Source organism: Pseudophryne corroboree, chromosome 1 (assembly GCF_028390025.1).
Source record: "Pseudophryne corroboree isolate aPseCor3 chromosome 1, aPseCor3.hap2, whole genome shotgun sequence".
Taxonomy (NCBI): domain Eukaryota; kingdom Metazoa; phylum Chordata; class Amphibia; order Anura; family Myobatrachidae; genus Pseudophryne; species Pseudophryne corroboree.
The window spans coordinates 390186775-390207303 of NC_086444.1; the positions used below are offsets into that span (position 1 = coordinate 390186775).

Below are 20529 nucleotides of genomic sequence, written 5' to 3' on the forward strand. Positions count from 1 at the left end.
GGGAGTGATGTTGTGAATGTTGTGCATAAAAATAGGTGTATACAGGACGGGGAAGGGGTGAATGAGGATAGAAAATGTATATGACGAGAGAAAATTTAACTGGGTGTCACATGGTTGTGATATTGTGTTGAAGTAGAATAATATATTGCATAAGTGTTATGTGAAGGTAATGTTATGCGCATTATAGTGTTTAATATTCTGGAAGTGCGTGAAACTGACTGTATGGGGCATGTGTATGAGGACCATTGTTTAGATTTCATGGTTGTGAGAGGGTTTATAATAACACCAGGGCTGATGTTGACATGGTGTGGGCTGGGGAACTTGGGCCAGGACAGTTAAAATAATTAAATTCGTTGTGAGGTAATGGCGGGGGTGTAGACGGGGAGGGGGGGGGGGAGGGGGGGGGAAAGAGGGTTTATGGGACTGGGAGGGGGGGGGGCTTTGGGTTTTTTTAATGAGGGAGGAAAGAACGGGGAAGGAGGGAGGGAAAGGAAGGTTGGGAGAAGAGATAGAAGGGAGCGGTGGAGTGGGAATTGGGAGGAATTAGGGGAGGAAAAGTGTGGGGGGGGGAAATTTGGCTTATGAAGATATTGAAGGTGATGAAATTGTTACTTAAAGGAAAACTCCATAATTAATGTTCTCATTCAGGCCGAATGGTCTGAGACTCCCAAGGCGGAAGATCCATTCGCTCTCTTTCTTATAGAGTTCTTTTGCGATGTCTCCTCCTCGTATGCCCAGATGAATGCGGTCTATACCAAATACCTTCAATTCCTTGGTGGAGCCTTTGTGCTGGTAATGGAAATGCCTGGCAACTGTCGTAAGTTGTTTCATACGTGCTAGATCTTTTGATGCGTTCCGAATAGTGCCCAAGTGTTCCAGGACCCTCTCCTTGAGTTTACGTGTGGTCATACCAACATATTTTATATTGCAACTGCAAGTAATGCAGTAAATTACTGCTGTGGTATTGCAGTTAAAAAAATGTCGTAGCGTTGTCAATTGCCCATATTTATCGGTGACTGTGTTAATTTGTGTTATGAATGGGCATGACTTACATTGGCCACACGGGAAGGATCCTGTTACGATCGGCTTCTTGGGTATGGATGTTGACATATGGCTTCGAACTAGCTGATCCTTGATGTTTTTGGATCTACGCCAACTAATTTGCAACGGAGAACTCATAAGTGTAGATAGATCAGGATCCATCTGTAGTATGGGTAAATGCTTGGTGATTGCATTTTTCAGCATTTTCCACTCAGGACAGAATGTTCCTATAAATCTAATGGTGTCCTCTTGTACTGGAACCTCCTTCTTTTTGCCAAAGATAAGGTGTTCCCTCTTGATCTGAGTAGTGGCTTGGTAAGCTCGTTTGAGTGACCGTTTACTGTAGCCCCTTGCATGGAGGCGGCTGGTAAGTTCCCAGCTTTTAATTCTGTAAACGTGGTCCTCAGAACAATTGCGTCTTAACCTAAGATATTCCCCTTTAGGGATATTCTCAACCGTAGGAGGGAAATGTGAGCTCGTTTGGAAAAGGAGGCTATTAGTTGCGGTCTCCTTTCGGTATAATTCTGTTTCCAAATAGCCCGTGTTTGATCTGTAGATATTCAGGTCGAGAAAGGGAACTTTCTTAGAACTGATGGTGTGGGTCAGTGTGATGTTTAAATCATTGGTATTGAGGAGCCCTATGAATTCCATCAAGAGGCCTTTTTCTCCATTCCAAATGATGAAAATGTCGTCGATGTATCTCAACCACAATATCACATGAACAGTATATTTTTCATTGACTGTGTTAAAGACGTAAAAATGCTCCCACCATCCCAAAAACAGATTGGCGTAAGTGGGCGTGCAAGCTGCGCCCATTGCTGTTCCCCTTATTTGTAGGAAAAATTGATCCTGAAAAATGAAAAAATTCTTGGAAAGTACAAAATCGAGTAACATCTGAAGAAAATCTGAAAAGGCTCCAGAGCCTCTTTGGTCCAAAAAGTACTTGACAGCGGTAATTCCTTGATGATGATTGATGCTCGTGAAAAGAGCCTCCACATCTAGAGTTACCAAGAGAAAATTGTCTTCGCAGTGTATGTCATGAATCTTGCGTAGCAAGTCTGATGTGTCCTGCAAATAGGATGGTAAAGACAGGACAAATTCGCGAAGGTGAAGGTCCAGGAATCGACATGGTTGTTCCAATAGTCCGCCGTTACCTGACATGATTGGTCTTCCCGGTGGTTTCAGCGCGTTCTTGTGTATTTTGGGTAATAAGTAAAATGTAGGTGTTTTTGGGTTCTGGACTGTCAAATATTTCAACTCGGGTTTGGTAATAGTGCCCTGAGTTGCGGCATGCTGTATTAGAGTGTTATAAGCATTAAGAAACCTCGTAGTTGGATTACTTAAAAGTCTCTTATAACACGATGTATCATGTAACTGTCTTTGAGCCTCTGTTATGTACATTTCTTGTGGCCAGAGTACGATGTTGCCACCCTTATCAGAAGGCTTGATAATGATATCATGCCATGTTTCCAGTTCTTGTAAGGCTTTTCGTTCTTTAAATTTGAGATTCCTTGAAAAGTGGTAAAGACCATGTCTGGTTTGAGTATAGATGTCATCAAACTCTTTAGATACTCGATTCAAGAAGACTTTAATTTCCGGACTATTATTGTCGGGCGGAAAGAAGGAGGATTTTGGTTTACATTGGGGTCTGTGAATGGTTGGGTAGTCCATATTAGATTCTGCCTGGAGTTGTTCCAATTCCTGGATGGCATTAAATTCGTCAATGGTGAATTTAGTGTCGGTATTGGTTTCTGACTGTCTAGTCTTTTGCTTGGCAAAGAATTTTTTGAGAAGAAGTTTCCTCCCAAAAAGTCTCAAATCCTTTTCCCAGGAGAATCTATTAAAGGATCTAACTGGCGAAAAAGACAGTCCTTTGCTGAGTACTTCCATGTGATCAGGGGAAAGGGACCTGTTAGATAGGTTAATGATTTGTAGTTGAGTGGAATTGTTGGAGCCTATCTCAGTGTTTTCCTCTGACGGACCGGATATCTGGCGGTCCTGGGAATGTCTCAATCTTGATTTCGTCCAGCGTTTCTTCTTTCCCCCTCTCCTTGTTTTCCTCGCGTTGATGACCCGACCTCTGGATCTTTGGCCTAAGCCTAAAAAATGTCGATGGAAACTGTCAACTTCCTCCTGATTGTACTTGGTATTCTCAAATGTTTCACTCGATGAGTCCCCACTATTGGAAGATTCGAATTCGGAAAAAGTAGGGTCTTCCCGTGGTTTTCTATTCCTGCTTAGGGGTGTAGGATTCCACCTAAAGATGTCACCCCTTGCGAAATCTCGTTTGTCTCTGATAAATTTGCTACGTTTTTGATCAATTATAGTCTGTTCGTATAAATCAAGTTCCTTCTTGTGTTTTTCAAAGGCCGCTTGAAATGGTAAATCCTTCTCCCAAGCTTCCAGGCTCTTTCCAATTTCATCTATTTCTTTCCCAACCTGGTCTAATAGCAAAGTATCGTGTTTCACCAGCAGATGGAGTAATTCATGGGAACACTTAAGAAGGGCAGCTTCCCATTCACTCTTCAGGCTATCGGTTGCGAGAGTAAAAGATGGAAATACCTTGGGTCTAAGACCACGGGGTATGATCTTGTGTTTTATATAATTTTCCAAAGTGGTAACATCCCACGATAGGCGAGTCCTTCTCTGTAAGTTCTTCTGTAATTTAGAGAAGGTAGTCCTCCAATCTGCGTTAGACGCAGTTGGTTCATATGTATCAGTGAATGGGTCTGCAAGATTTGGATTTTGGCGTTTTGATAACTCTGTTTTAAGTGAGAAAGTAGACATGCTCGTATACTATTCGCCTGATTGGGCCTGGGCACGTCTATTTGTTAAAGGACAAATTGGACAGAAAGGGAAGGGGGAAAAAACTAAGATAATGTGATGAATGGCTGCTAAAAGGATCAATAGGGTAAAAGAGAAAAGATGAAATATGTTTAGGTATGTAAAAATCTATCTGAATTACGAAAAGGGGGACCGTGCCACAGTCAGAGGCTGTATTTACCCTACAACATAGACCGTTACTGCACAAGACAAGAAGCGACCAGGCACTGGTCCAAGTTAAATAATGATATGAATATATAGAAAACCAAATGTGGACAGTTGAAAAAAGTTAAACTCTTTTGGATTATAGTCCTAGTTGGTGGTGCGCCCAGAGCCAGAAAGTACAAGTACTAGCAACAGGAGAAAAAGAATGCTCTTGTGTGGGCGCACTCTTATACAGAAAAGAAATTCTTTAAATGTGTGTCAAGAAGATATTTAAAACATCCATTTATTATTCATGGTTAAAAAGCTATTACCCATCTATGATCCAAATGTGAAGTAAGGAAGAAATATAACGAGTATACAAAAATTGTTAAAATGTTCTGGTCTTTGTTTAGAGAGGTTGTAGACACTTACTTGTCTAACAGCCGTCTCCCCTGACCAGTACAGAAATTCTGTATTAATGGAACCAAGGAAGGAAAAAAGTGTGTACCTAGTGTATCTTCAAAGAGCCAATATGGTTGGATCTATGTTGTACACTTTGCTGGCAACCAGATGCTTGGATTACCCACGTATTGGGGCTGTCTTACCGTGATTAAAGTCTGACGCTGAACTGTTATATACCAAAGCAGGAGGGTGAAAGAAAGATTAGTGGTGATGCTGCTGTTGGTGTTCACCTTGAAAAGGAGTAGTTCCTACTCTACAACACCGGGTATTCCCAGGAAGTCCCCTCTCCCGGTACTAACCCAGCCCAACGCCGTTTCGCTTCCAAGATCGGACGAGATCGGGCATTAGCGGCGTGGTATGATAGTAGAGGAACTATGTACCAATGAGAGTGCACCTATATAGGAGAATGAGGTAAAGGTGTGGATCTGCTTTCCCGTTAGGCAGGGCGCAACGACTCCCACTGCCGTGGTGTCACACGTCCTGGATCGTGGATGAGAGTCCACAGAAAAAAGGATAAGTAGGAAAAAATATAAGAAATAGTCTTAATTAATTTTCACTTAGTTATTTTATGTACATTGTTCTTAATTTTGTTATTTTTTTATATTTTACTTTATATTTTAATTCTCATATGAGATATGATAGGAGAAAAAAGTTCATAGGAGAACTCAAACGTCAGACAGATTAATCAATCAAGTATAAGTTTGCACATATATTCTCTTCAATGGAGACATCAAATATTGCTATAGTGCAAAAATCATGCATGAATAGGACACCCTTCTAATTACCAAAAAAATGTTGTGGCAAAAAATTAATTAAACAGCTGTAGTATCACTTGCTGAGAAAGTGGTTAATCTGGGCACAGTATTGATAATTATGATCCTTATGCATTATACACTGTGACACTAATGAGCTGCTTGCTGACCACGAAAACAGATAGGACTGAGAATTGCCTAATAGACCTGACTATGTTGATCTTATACTGATAAATATGTGTATAAAAAATCACATGTGAGCACTTGTGCAGCAAATGTGGATATGCCCACACTGTATATGAGGCTGTGTCCTGGTATGCTGATCACATTAAGAAGTCTGTCAGATATAGGTATATGTGTGTAATTATATACCCAGTGAATGCAAGTTTACAAGACTCTAAATGTGACAGTCAGGAAAGTCCTAACCTGAGGGCAGTTAGTGCCAACAGGTCCTTATTTGCATAGGACTGAAATGGACACTGTGACACTAATGAGCTGCTTGCTGCATGGCCAGAAAGAATGGAACTCAAAATTACCTAAATAGACCTGTCTATATTGATCTCATATTAATAAATATGTGTATTATATTCACATGTAAGTAAGTGTACAGCCAATGTGGATATGCCCATACTGTATATGAGGCTATACCCAGGTATGCTGATCACACATGGGTGAACGATGTGTCAGATATGGGTAAATGAGTGTAGTTGTGCACCCAGCGGGTGCGGGCTTACGAGACTCCAAATGTGACAGTCAGGGAGGTAGGTGGGAAAGTCCTATCCTGAGAGCGGTTGGTGCCAGCGGGTCCTTCCTTGCGTGGAAAACGCGTTTCGCCCGTACGGGCTTGTTCACTTCCTGGATCGGAGTCCTCGATCTCAATGGAAGGTTTAAAAATAGTGAAGGATTGGATAGCAGCCAATCAGAGCTTGGTGATGTGAGACGGGACGGGGAGGGCGGGTGTAAAAAAGACTCCCGTCCTGTTGATTAGTCTGCTTGCATGTCCTGTACTGTGGCGGCGGCTGTTATTGGGTGGATCGAAGTGGAAGGGGCGGGAGCAAGGATACTCCTGTTGAGGGACGTAAAACGTCATACGTTGGTCTTTAGAGGGATGGGGAAAAGGTCCGTAAGCGAAGGGGATACTGGCATTAATTACATGAGTCCAGGAATGCCATCACAGAGAAGGGATGCACTGCCAGTCGCAAGTGTCATCATATTAAACGGAGCAAATGTTACTGGATTGTTGTGTATATTATGTGGGTGTTGGCTGAGGATGGTGGGGAAGGGGTGAAAATGATAAGAGGGTGGGAGGGACGAGGACCGGGGATTGGAATCTCTGGGGGGATTGTTATGGTCAGGGAGTGATATTGTGAATGTTGTGCATAAAAATAGGTGTATACAGGACGGGGAAGGGGTGAATGAGGATAGAAAATGTATATGAAGAGAGAAAATTTAACTGGGTGTCACATGGTTGTGATATTGTGTTGAAGTAGAATAATATATTGCATAAGTGTTATGTGAAGGTAATGTTATGCGCATTATAGTGTTTATTATTCTGGAAGTGCGTGAAACTGACTGTATGGGGCATGTGTATGAGGACCATTGTTTAGATTTCATGGTTGTGAGAAGGGTTTATAATAACACCAGGGCTGATGTTGACATGGTGTGGGCTGGGGAACTTGGGCCAGGACAAAATAACAAAATTAAGAACAATGTACATAAAATAACTAAGTGAAAATTAATTAAGACTATTTCTTATATTTTTTCCTACTTATCCTTTTTTCTGTGGACTCTCATCCACGATCCAGGACGTGTGACACCACGGCAGTGGGAGTCGTTGCGCCCTGCCTAACGGGAAAGCAGATCCACACCTTTACCTCATTCTCCTATATAGGTGCACTCTCATTGGTACATAGTTCCTCTACTATCATACCACGCCGCTAATGCCCGATCTCGTCCGATCTTGGAAGCGAAACGGCGTTGGGCTGGGTTAGTACCGGGAGAGGGGACTTCCTGGGAATACCCGGTGTTGTAGAGTAGGAACTACTCCTTTTCAAGGTGAACACCAACAGCAGCATCACCACTAATCTTTCTTTCACCCTCCTGCTTTGGTATATAACAGTTCAGCGTCAGACTTTAATCACGGTAAGACAGCCCCAATACGTGGGTAATCCGAGCATCTGGTTGCCAGCAAAGTGTACAACATAGATCCAACCATATTGGCTCTTTGAAGATACACTAGGTACACACTTTTTTCCTTCCTTGGTTCCATTAATACAGAATTTCTGTACTGGTCAGGGGAGACGGCTGTTAGACAAGTAAGTGTCTACAACCTCTCTAAACAAAGACCAGAACATTTTAACAATTTTTGTATACTCGTTATATTTCTTCCTTACTTCACATTTGGATCATAGATGGGTAATAGCTTTTTAACCATGAATAATAAATGGATGTTTTAAATATCTTCTTGACACACATTTAAAGAATTTCTTTTCTGTATAAGAGTGCGCCCACACAAGAGCTTTCTTTTTCTCCTGTTGCTAGTACTTGTACTTTCTGGCTCTGGGCGCACCACCAACTAGGACTATAATCCAAAAGAGTTTAACTTTTTTCAACTGTCCACAATTGGTTTTCTATATATTCATATCATTATTTAACTTGGACCAGTGCTTGGTCGCTTCTTGTTCTTGTGCAGTAACGGTCTATGTTGTAGGGTAAATACAGCCTCTGACTGTGGCATGGTCCCCCTTTTCGTAATTCAGATAGATTTTTACATACCTAAACATATTTCATCTTTTCTCTTTTACCCTATTGATCCTTTTAGCAGCCATTCATCACGTTATCTTAGTTTTTCCCCCCTTCCCTTTCTGTCCAATTTGTCCTTTAACAAATAGACGTGCCCAGGCCCAATCAGGCGAATAGTATACGAGCATGTCTACTTTCTCACTTAAAACAGAGTTATCAAAACGCCAAAATCCAAATCTTGCAGACCCATTCGCTGATACATATGAACCAACTGCGTCTAACGCAGATTGGAGGACTACCTTCTCTAAATTACAGAAGAACTTACAGAGAAGGACTCGCCTATCGTGGGATGTTACCACTTTGGAAAATTATATAAAACACAAGATCATACCCCGTGGTCTTAGACCCAAGGTATTTCCATCTTTTACTCTCGCAACCGATAGCCTGAAGAGTGAATGGGAAGCTGCCCTTCTTAAGTGTTCCCATGAATTACTCCATCTGCTGGTGAAACACGATACTTTGCTATTAGACCAGGTTGGGAAAGAAATAGATGAAATTGGAAAGAGCCTGGAAGCTTGGGAGAAGGATTTACCATTTCAAGCGGCCTTTGAAAAACACAAGAAGGAACTTGATTTATACGAGCAGACTATAATTGATCGAAAACGTAGCAAATTTATCAGAGACAAACGAGATTTCGCAAGGGGTGACATCTTTAGGTGGAATCCTACACCCCTAAGCAGGAATAGAAAACCACGGGAAGACCCTACTTTTTCCGAATTCGAATCTTCCAATAGTGGGGACTCATCGAGTGAAACATTTGAGAATACCAAGTACAATCAGGAGGAAGTTGACAGTTTCCATTCCCATTTTTTAGGCTTAGGCCAAAGATCCAGAGGTCGGGTCAGAACGCGAGGAAAACAAGGAGAGGGGGAAAGAAGAAACGCCGGACGAAATCAAGATTGGGACATTCCCAGGACCGCCAGATATCCGGTCCGTCAGAGGAAAACACTGAGATAGGCTCCAACAATTCCACTCAACTACAAATCATTAACCTATCTAACAGGTCCCTTTCCCCTGATCACATGGAAGTACTCAGCAAAGGACTGTCTTTTTCGCCAGTTAGATCCTTTAATAGATTCTCCTGGGAAAAGGATTTGAGACTTTTTGGGAGGAAACTTCTTCTCAAAAAATTCTTTGCCAAGCAAAAGACTAGACAGTCAGAAACCAATACCGACACTAAATTCACCATTGACGAATTTAATGCCATCCAGGAATTGGAAGAACTCCAGGCAGAATCTAATATGGACTACCCAACCATTCACAGACCCAAACCAAAATCCTCCTTCTTTCCGCCCGACAATAATAGTCCGGAAATTAAAGTCTTCTTGAATCGAGTATCTAAAGAGTTTGATGACATCTATACTCAAACCAGACATGGTCTTTACCACTTTTCAAGGAATCTCAAATTTAAAGAACGAAAAGCCTTACAAGAACTGGAAACATGGCATGATATCATTATCAAGCCTTCTGATAAGGGTGGCAACATCGTACTCTGGCCACAAGAAATGTACATAACAGAGGCTCAAAGACAGTTACATGATACATCGTGTTATAAGAGACTTTTAAGTAATCCAACTACGAGGTTTCTTAATGCTTATAACACTCTAATACAGCATGCCGCAACTCAAGGCACTATTACCAAACCCGAGTTGAAATATTTGACAGTCCAGAACCCAAAAACACCTACATTTTACTTATTACCCAAAATACACAAGAACGCGCTGAAACCACCGGGAAGACCAATCATGTCAGGTAACGGCGGACTATTGGAACAACCATGTCGATTCCTGGACCTTCACCTTCGCGAATTTGTCCTGTCTTTACCATCTTATTTGCAGGACACATCAGACTTGCTATGCAAGATTCATGACATACACTGCGAAGACAATTTTCTCTTGGTAACTCTAGATGTGGAGGCTCTTTACACGAGCATCAATCATCATCAAGGAATTACCGCTGTCAAGTACTTTTTGGACCAAGGAGGCTCTGGAGCCTTTTCAGATTTTTTTCAGATGTTACTCGATTTTGTACTTTCCAAGAATTTTTTCATTTTTCAGGATCAATTTTTCCTACAAATAAGGGGAACAGCAATGGGCGCAGCTTGCACCCCCACTTACGCCAATCTGTTTTTGGGATGGTGGGAGCATTTTTACGTCTTTAACACAGTCAATGAAAAATATACTGTTCATGTGATATTGTGGTTGAGATACATCGACGACATTTTCATCATTTGGAATGAAGAAAAAGGCCTCTTGATGGAATTCATAGGGCTCCTCAATACCAATGATTTAAACATCACACTGACCCACACCATCAGTTCTGAGAAAGTTCCCTTTCTCGACCTGAATATCTACAGATCAAACACGGGCTATTTGGAAACAGAATTATACCGAAAGGAGACCGCAACTAATAGCCTCCTTTTCCAAACGAGCTCACATTTCCCTCCTACGGTTGAGAATATCCCTAAAGGGAAATATCTTAGGTTAAGATGCAATTGTTCTGAGGACCACGTTTACAGAATTAAAAGCTGGGAACTTACCAGCCGCCTCCATGCAAGGGGCTACAGTAAACGGTCACTCAAACGAGCTTACCAAGCCACTACTCAGATCAAGAGGGAACACCTTATCTTTGGCAAAAAGAAGGAGGTACCAGTACAAGAGGACACCATTAGATTTATAGGAACATTCTGTCCTGAGTGGAAAATGCTGAAAAATGCAATCACCAAGCATTTACCCATACTACAGATGGATCCTGATCTATCTACACTTATGAGTTCTCCGTTGCAAATGAGTTGGCGTAGATCCAAAAACATCAAGGATCAGCTAGTTCGAAGCCATATGTCAACATCCATACCCAAGAAGCCGATCGTAACAGGATCCTTCCCGTGTGGCCAATGTAAGTCATGCCCATTCATAACACAAATTAACACAGTCACCGATAAATATGGGCAATTGACAACGCTACGACATTTTTTTAACTGCAATACCACAGCAGTAATTTACTGCATTACTTGCAGTTGCAATATAAAATATGTTGGTATGACCACACGTAAACTCAAGGAGAGGGTCCTGGAACACTTGGGCACTATTCGGAACGCATCAAAAGATCTAGCACTTATGAAACAACTTACGACAGTTGCCAGGCATTTCCATTACCAGCACAAAGGCTCCACCAAGGAATTGAAGGTATTTGGTCTAGACCGCATTCATCTGGGCATACGAGGAGGAGACATCGCAAAAGAACTCTATAAGAAAGAGAGCGAATGGATCTTCCGCCTTGGGAGTCTCAGACCATTCGGCCTGAATGAGAACATTAATTATGGAGTTTTCCTTTAAGTAACAATTTCATCACCTTCAATATCTTCATAAGCCAAATCCCCCCCCCACACTTTTCCTCCCCCAATTCCTCCCAATTCCCACTCCACCACTCCCTTCTATCTCTTCTCCCAACCTTCCTTTCCCTCCCTCCTTCCCCCTTCTTTCCTCCCTCATTAAAAAAACCCAAACCCCCCCCTTCCAGTCCCATAAACCCCCTTTCCCCCCCCTCCCCCCCCCCTCCCCGTCTACACCCCCGCCATTACCTCACAACTAATTTAATTATTTTCACTGTCCTGGCCCAAATTCCCCAGCCCACACCATGTCAACATCAGCCCTGGTGTTATTATAAACCCTTCTCACAACCATGAAATCTAAACAATGGTCCTCATACACATGCCCCATACAGTCAGTTTCACGCACTTCCAGAATATTAAACACTATAATGCGCATAACATTACCTTCACATAACACTTATGCAATATATTATTCTTCTTCAACACAATATCACAACCATGTGACACCCAGTTAAATTTTCTCTCGTCATATACATTTTCTATCCTCATTCACCCCTTCCCTGTCCTGTATACACCTATTTTTATGCACAACATTCACATCATCACTCCCTGACCATAACAATCCCCCCAGAGATTCCAAGCCCCAGTCCTCGTCCCTCCCACCCTCTTATCATTTTCACCCCTTTCCCACCATCCTCAGCCAACACCCACATAATATACACCACAATCCAGTAACATTTGCTCCGTTTAATATGATGACACTTGCGACTGGCAGTGCATCCCTTCTCTGTGATGGCGTTCCTGGACTCATGTAATTAATGCCAGTATCCCCTTCGCTTACGGACCTTTTCCCCATCCCTCTAAAGACCAACGTATGACGTTTTACGTCCCTCAACAGGAGTATCCTTGCTCCCGCCCCTTCCACTTCGATCCACCCAATAACAGCCGCCGCCACAGTACAGGACATGCAAGCAGACTAATCAACAGGACGGGAGTCTTTTTTTACACCCGCCCTCCCCGTCCCGTTTCACATCACCAAGCTCTGATTGGCTGCTATCCAATCCTTCACTATTTTTAAACCTTCCATTGAGATCGAGGACTCCGATCCAGGAAGTGAACAAGCCCGTACGGGCGAAATGCGTTTTCCACGCAAGGAAGGACCCGCTGTCACCAACCGCTCTCAGGATAGGACTTTCCCACCTACCTCCCTGACTGTCACATTTGGAGTCTCGTAAGCCCGCACCCGCTGGGTGCACAACTACACTCATTTACCCATATCTGACACATCGTTCACCCATGTGTGATCAGCATACCTGGATATAGCCTCATATACAGTATGGGCATATCCACATTGGCTGTACACTTACTTACATGTGAATATTATACACATATTTATTAATATGAGATCAATATAGACAGGTCTATTTAGGTAATTTTGAGTTCCATTCTTTCTGGCCATGCAGCAAGCAGCTCATTAGTGTCACAGTGTCCATTTCAGTCCTATGCAAATAAGGACCTGTTGGCACTAACTGCCCTCAGGTTAGGACTTTCCTGACTGTCACATTTAGAGTCTTGTAAACTTGCATTCACTGGGTATATAATTACACACATATACCTATATCTGACAGACTTCTTAATGTGATCAGCATACCAGGACACAGCCTCATATACAGTGTGGGCATATCCACATCTGCTGCACAAGTGCTCACATGTGATTTTTTATACACATATTTATCAGTATAAGATCAACATAGTCAGGTCTATTAGGCAATTCTCAGTCCTATCTGTTTCCGTGGTCAGCAAGCAGCTCATTAGTGTCACAGTGTATAATGCATAAGGATCATAATTATCAATACTGTGCCCAGATTAACCACTTTCTCAGCAAGTGATACTACAGCTGTTTAATTAATTTTTTGCCACAAAAATTTTTTGGTAATTAGAAGGGTGTCCTATTCATGCATGATTTTTGCACTATAGCAATATTTGATGTCTCCATTGAAGAGAATATATGTGCAAACTTATACTTGATTGATTAATCTGTCTGACGTTTGAGTTCTCCTATGAACTTTTTTCTCCTATCATATCTCATATGAGAATTAAAATATAAAGTAAAATATAAAAAAATAACAAAATTAAGAACAATGTACATAAAATAACTAAGTGAAAATTAATTAAGACTATTTCTTATATTTTTTCCTACTTATCCTTTTTTCTGTGGACTCTCATCCACGATCCAGGACGTGTGACACCACGGCAGTGGGAGTCGTTGCGCCCTGCCTAACGGGAAAGCAGATCCACACCTTTACCTCATTCTCCAATATAGGTGCACTCTCATTGGTACATAGTTCCTCTACTATCATACCACGCCGCTAATGCCCGATCTCGTCCGATCTTGGAAGCGAAACGGCGTTGGGCTGGGTTAGTACCGGGAGAGGGGACTTCCTGGGAATACCCGGTGTTGTAGAGTAGGAACTACTCCTTTTCAAGGTGAACACCAACAGCAGCATCACCACTAATCTTTCTTTCACCCTCCTGCTTTGGTATATAACAGTTCAGCGTCAGACTTTAATCACGGTAAGACAGCCCCAATACGTGGGTAATCCGAGCATCTGGTTGCCAGCAAAGTGTACAACATAGATCCAACCATATTGGCTCTTTGAAGATACACTAGGTACACACTTTTTTCCTTCCTTGGTTCCATTAATACAGAATTTCTGTACTGGTCAGGGGAGACGGCTGTTAGACAAGTAAGTGTCTACAACCTCTCTAAACAAAGACCAGAACATTTTAACAATTTTTGTATACTCGTTATATTTCTTCCTTACTTCACATTTGGATCATAGATGGGTAATAGCTTTTTAACCATGAATAATAAATGGATGTTTTAAATATCTTCTTGACACACATTTAAAGAATTTCTTTTCTGTATAAGAGTGCGCCCACACAAGAGCTTTCTTTTTCTCCTGTTGCTAGTACTTGTACTTTCTGGCTCTGGGCGCACCACCAACTAGGACTATAATCCAAAAGAGTTTAACTTTTTTCAACTGTCCACATTTGGTTTTCTATATATTCATATCATTATTTAACTTGGACCAGTGCCTGGTCGCTTCTTGTTCTTGGGCATGTATACTGGCCCCACTGGGAGCGTGGTATGAAGTGTATACCCCTGAATCGTGGGTTTTCTCGGAAAGAAGCCTGCTCTTTCCTTTTCCTATATCTAGTGTTTTAGGAATGCCCATTTCAGAATGTTCAAACCTAATCTCGAGATCAGATGTGGTTCACTCTGCTCATAAATACTGGCTGGCTCTGGTGGGTTTGTTACCAGAACACTCTCTCCTTCCACTAGATTTCCCATTAGATGGAGTGGCAGGCCTCAGTCTGGATCTGTCATTTCACTGGTGGATTGCCCAAGGGGCTAGGACCATTCAAGAGGTAACGGAAGAGGAAATATTGATGTCATACACCGAATTACAATCTCAGTTCTCTCTCCCCAATGGAGACTTTTATAAATATCTCCAGCTCCAATGCTGGCTTCAGAGTGTAACCCTGCCCCATAGCAGAGTGCTACCGATCCCCAAATACATTCATACCTTGATTATGAGAACAGACCGTAGAGGTACAGTGTCCAGATGGTATGCCCTCCTCAATTTCTCCCTACACCCAGTAAAACTTAGATCTCAAGTAAAATGGGAATATAACATGAATTGTACTCTCACGGACGAGGAATGGTGCTTGGTATTTAACTCTTGCTTCCATTTGTCTAAATGTGTATCACACACATAGCAGTTCTATAAACAGGAGCGGTTCTAGGCATGGGCAAGCAGGGTGGGCACCCGGGGTGCTGTGGGCCGCGGGTGCAGCCGCAGTCATCCCACAGCTGCTCGCCGCCCACCAGCACCCCACATCCTGCACCCCGCTACCCGGCTGCAGCAGATGCCATGGGCTGTGTGGGCGCCTGCTGCAGCCGCCTCCATCGTCAGACACTAGAGGTCATAATTGACCTCTAGTGTCTGTGTGGCACTGCTGTGGTAGAGACGTCATGATGTCTCTCTCATAGAGAGGAGCAGGTGCAGCAGCAGCAGCAGCAGAGATGGAGCAGCAGAATCGGTCTGGAAGCAGGAGCGAGGCTGGTGAGTATTGTTTGTTTTTTGTAGTGTTTGTTAGTGATGCTACCAGGGGGCACAGCTACTCCGGGCACAACAACAAGGGGCACAAACCAGAGTGCACAACTACTGGGGGCACAACTACAGGGTGCAAAGCTACAGGGGGCACAAACCAGAGAGCACAGTTATAGGGTGTACAACTACTAGAGGCACAACTATTGGGGGTACAGCTTCACAGGGCACAACTGCTGGGGGCAAATCTACAGGGGGCACAACTACTCCTCGCACAACTACAGGTGGCACAACTACTGGACGCAAATCTACAAGGGCACAGCTACAGGGTGCACAACTACTGGGGACACAGCTACAGGGGGTTACTAAGGCCAGAACTACAGGGGGCATAACTGTGGCCCGCCCCTTCCCTATGAAGCCATGCCCCTATCTTTTGGCACATGCCGAAGCAAACTTTCACCCTGATCACCACAAGGTCTAGAACCAGCCCTGTCTATAAACGAATACATTGCCAATACCTAACCCCAGCCCTTCTTCACTCTATCTGGCCAACTACCCCCAATTGCGCTGGCGACTGTGTGGTAAAGCAGGTACACTCATTCATGTGTTCTGGGCATGCCCTTTAATCTCTATTCTCTGGTTTCAAGTTTTTAGTCTCATTTCTAGGATTATTGGTTTCCCAGTATCCCCCCAACCTACATTGGCCCTGCTACACTTGTTTCCCCTGCACATACCCCTTTCATGCTCGATATGTATTGGGCCACATATTGGCTGCCACACAGTTACTGGCACGTAACTGCCGCACCCCTGTGATTCCTATGGTCTCTGCCATTAAAGCTGCTGTCCAATCTCATTTCAAATTCGAGATTGCAGGTGTGACTTTCACCCCAGGGAATTCTAGCCAAGCCAAGAAATGGGCAGTATGGAGTGAGTATAGGAAAGTGCATCTCCCTTGATAACCCCTCCTCTATGACTATAGTCTGCTGCCGGACTGGATGTCTACAAGTTCCTGGTCCTATCCCTTCTTCTTTTTGTTATAAGGTTTCATTGTCTACAGTTCAGTCTAATGTCGAGTAATGCTCGACATGGTTTAGTAAAGCACCCATATGGGGTGTGCCACTCCCTTTATTGCCCGATACTCTGCCTCCTTCAGGTGTTAATTTTAATTTTTGTTTCTAAAAATTGACCTGCATGATGTGGACTGACATGATGTATTTGATTATTTCAGAGAACACTGTATGTACTATTATGCAATTTCTTTTTCCCCCTCCCCCCTTTTTTTCATTTCTGTAACCCCCCTCCTTCCATTCTCTTTTTAAAAAATGTATAAAAATGAATCTTGAAAAAATAAAATAAAGATACAATAGTGCGTGCAAAGGATCATAGACTTGAAATGCTTTTAATATGGATGTGCCACAGTGGCAAAACAGCATGGACCAGACATCTAAATCCAGATAACGAGCTACTGCTTTTCATACAAACTCCATAATAGTATATGAGAACCCAGAAAAACAAAAACAAATAGTGCAAATATTTTATGACACAAAAGGTTTTAATACAGATATACACTTAGAAAGGGTGTTAAAAACATAGCATGAAAGAGTGCCACATTGGCAAACAGCAAGGGTCACTCCTGGTACTTCTGGATGTCACAAGGAATTGGCTAATGCTCACTGAGAGTAGCCCGGCAGCGCTCAAGAAGTTCAGCAAAGTGGAAATCCAAGTCGTCCAGAGCCACACTTAACGCGTTCAGATATGAATGTCCTTCATCAGAAGCTTTTAATGAAGGAAGTCTGCAGTCTGCAGTGAAGCTAGCGACAACAAAAACAACAAAAACAAAACAAAACAATGGACTATAATATTCATGAGCAGATTTTGGACCTGTTTCATATATGTACGTAAACCTGATAGTTTATGTGCATCTCCAATGGTAGGTCTTGCATTGTCACAAGCATTGACCCCTGAGCCATAACCTGATTGACATACTGCAGCTATTTGAAGTTGGGAGTGGGTGATGCTGGGCAGCATTTTCTGGAAGTGGCAAGGCTAGGGTCTGCATCTTCCAGCAGCATGAACAGCCTGGCCATTCTGAGTAAACTGAGTGCCCCATTGTGCCACTGCATGCCATCCTATTGGATTCCTCTATGGGAATCAAATTGAGATGTGCACTGACCCCCACCCCCAACTCTCACCCCAATGTATTGGTTTAAACCTGGATTAATTTTCATGTTTTGGTTTTGCAAAAGTTGTGGTTTTGTTTTGAATCTGGATATTTTTAAATGCTAAAAACAGCAAAAATCATGTTTTGTTACTACAGAATTGTTAACCTCAATAGCATTCATTTCCAGTCAACATTTGCCACTTCACAGATCACAATATTTTTCACCAATATTGGCTAAAGGCTGGCTGGCTAAACTAAGCATCAGAGCAGCAACACAAACACACAACAATTATATATTTTTAAAAATGTTTTGCAAATTTGTAATGTATTCGAGAAATAACCAATAAAAACATCTATTTAAAAAAAAATTCCCCATTCCTCCCCCAAAATACAGCCCATTATGAAAAGAAGAGTGGTACAAGATAGAATTGTTATTGGGCCCTCCCACCAACTGTTACATTGTATATTAAAAAGACATGCACAGTTTTACAAACTAAGCCCTTCAGTGATAGGGATTGTCACTTTTGTGGCTAATGTGCCTGTTTTGTTTGCCCCAACAAACCACCATTTTTTTTGCTTAATGAGGAGGCTGATCATGAGGGTGTTGGTGGTAGAGATTGCATATGCTGGTCCAAACTGCAGTTAAATAATACTGGATTGCTTGATATTATTTTACAAATTTTTATCATTTTGTAAAATACAATTTATGAACTAATTAAAAATGACCATGGAGGAGGAGGCTAGATGGTTAATGTCTTTACTTCTACTACCTTTGGCCTCACAAATGAAACAGATGCCTGCACAAATGTTGTCAGGATTTGGATTAAAATAATTCCACACCCAAGAGATGACATTTTGGTCTTATTCCCAGGCATGACAATGGCTTTCTTTTTATCATGAGGAAGAATGTGCCTGACTTACACAAACTACATCCTCATCATTAACATCCTCATTAACGGCATCAGCTATACAAATATCCCCCTCATCCTGTTGAACTTGCACAGTGGCATCCTCAATTTCTATGTCACCAACTAAGAAGGAGGAAGGAGACTTGTCTGAAAATAAAGTATCAGAAATGTCAAACTCACACATTGCTAACATGAATTCTCTTAGACTTTCCTCAAAGATTTGTGATGTTCCAGAACACACAGTTTTTTCTTACATAGAATTTGACGGCAGATAAGAACCACTTGGCCCATGTAGTCTGCCCCTTTTTTATCCTTTAGGCAATCTCAACCATGTTTGAACCTTAATTCTTTGTAAGGATATTCATATGCCTATCCCAAGCATGTTTAAATTGCTCTATAGTCTTAACCTCTACCACCTCTGATGGGACGCTATTCCACTTATCCACTACCCTTTCTGTAAAGTAATTTTTCCTTAAGTTTCCCCTGAACCTCCCCTCCAGTCTCAGTGTATGTCCTCAAGTTTTAATACTTTTCTTCCTTTGAAGAATGTTTCCCTCCTGAACTTTGTTAAGACCCTTGATATATTTGAAAGTTTCTATCATGTCCCCCCTTTCCCTTCTCTCCTCCAAACTGTACATGTTAAGATTTTTTAGCCTTTCCGGGTAAGTTTTGTGATGTAGGCCATGCACCATTTTAGTTGCCCTTCTTTGTACACTCTCTAATGTATTTATATCCTTCTGGAGATATGGTCTCCAGAACTGGGCAAAGTATTCCAATGACCTATACAGTGGCATTATCACTTCTTTTTTCCTGCTACTGATTCCTCTCCCTATGCAACCAAGCATCTGACTTGCCTTTCTCCTTGTTTTGTTGCATTGCTTTCCTGCCTTCAAGTCACTTGAAATAGTGACTCCTAAATCCCTTTCCTCCACAGTAGTTTCCATTATAGTACCCTTGATACTATATTTAGCCTTTGGGTTTTTGAGACCCAAATGCATGATTTTGCATTTTTTTAGCATTAAACTGTAGTTGCCATGTTCTTGACCATTTCTCAAGCCTGCCTAGGTCATCAATCATTTGTTTTACCACTCCTGGTGTGTCTACACTGTTGCATATCTTTGTATCATCTGCAAAAAGGCATACTTTCCCTTCAATACCATTTGCAATGTCACCAACAAATATATTAAAGAAAATTGGACCAAGTACAGATCCCTGGGGTACTCCACTGGTAACATTTCCATCCATAGATTGCACTCCATTTACTACAACTGTCTGTTTCCTATCCTGGTCTTTTTCTGAACTGATTTACATTTGACACATCGTTTAGACTCCAAGTAAGAAGGTGTTGCATTATAATGTGAGGTTACAAAAGAAGATGCTTGACTGACAGCAGTTCTAGAACCACTAAACACAATTTAAGGCCTGAGTCTTTCCTTTTCCCTGTGTGTTGTGTATGTCATCTTGGCAATTGTATGTTTCTAAGCAGTAAATTTTCACTGTATTAGATGTCTTTTTTTTGTTCTTTAAAATTGTGAAATATTGTTTTCATTTCAGGTGTCCTTTCATAAACCCTCTATTGTCTTGAGCACTGGCTTTAGTAGATGTTGAAGTACTAGTATAATCATCATGCCTGGTGGCAGCCACAGCACTAGTACTTGGTTGCTGCTCCTGCTCTTCTATCGACTGATCATAATTCATATTGACGCACAGTGCTTATATTATTAGCATGGTAGCACAGCAACTACTTAACATTATAGTAACACAGTGCCACTGCCTAGCCCTGAACACACATACAATTTTTTAAAATTTTCTTTTGATTTTTAATTTCAATATTTTTACACACTGCAGTGACTCATGTGCTTATAGGCACACTGGCATATCATTTTTTAATTGTGCCTAAAGATCCTGCCCCACAGTACACAGTGCCACTTCCCCACCATACACAGCAACACTGTGGCACAGTATGACTGCCTGCACAACAGTGCTCCTA

The 20529-nt window shown here is 42.0% G+C and overlaps 3 pseudogenes; 2 read left to right on the forward strand and 1 right to left on the reverse strand.

Annotated features, from left to right (window-relative positions):
• Window positions 1-4720: 4720 nt before the first annotated feature.
• On the reverse strand, window positions 4721-4839 carry LOC134954220 (5S ribosomal RNA; annotated as a pseudogene).
• A 2299-nt stretch (window positions 4840-7138) lies between these two features.
• LOC134954231 (5S ribosomal RNA) lies at window positions 7139-7257 on the forward strand (annotated as a pseudogene).
• A 6446-nt stretch (window positions 7258-13703) lies between these two features.
• LOC134954242 (5S ribosomal RNA) lies at window positions 13704-13822 on the forward strand (annotated as a pseudogene).
• Window positions 13823-20529: the final 6707 nt, after the last annotated feature.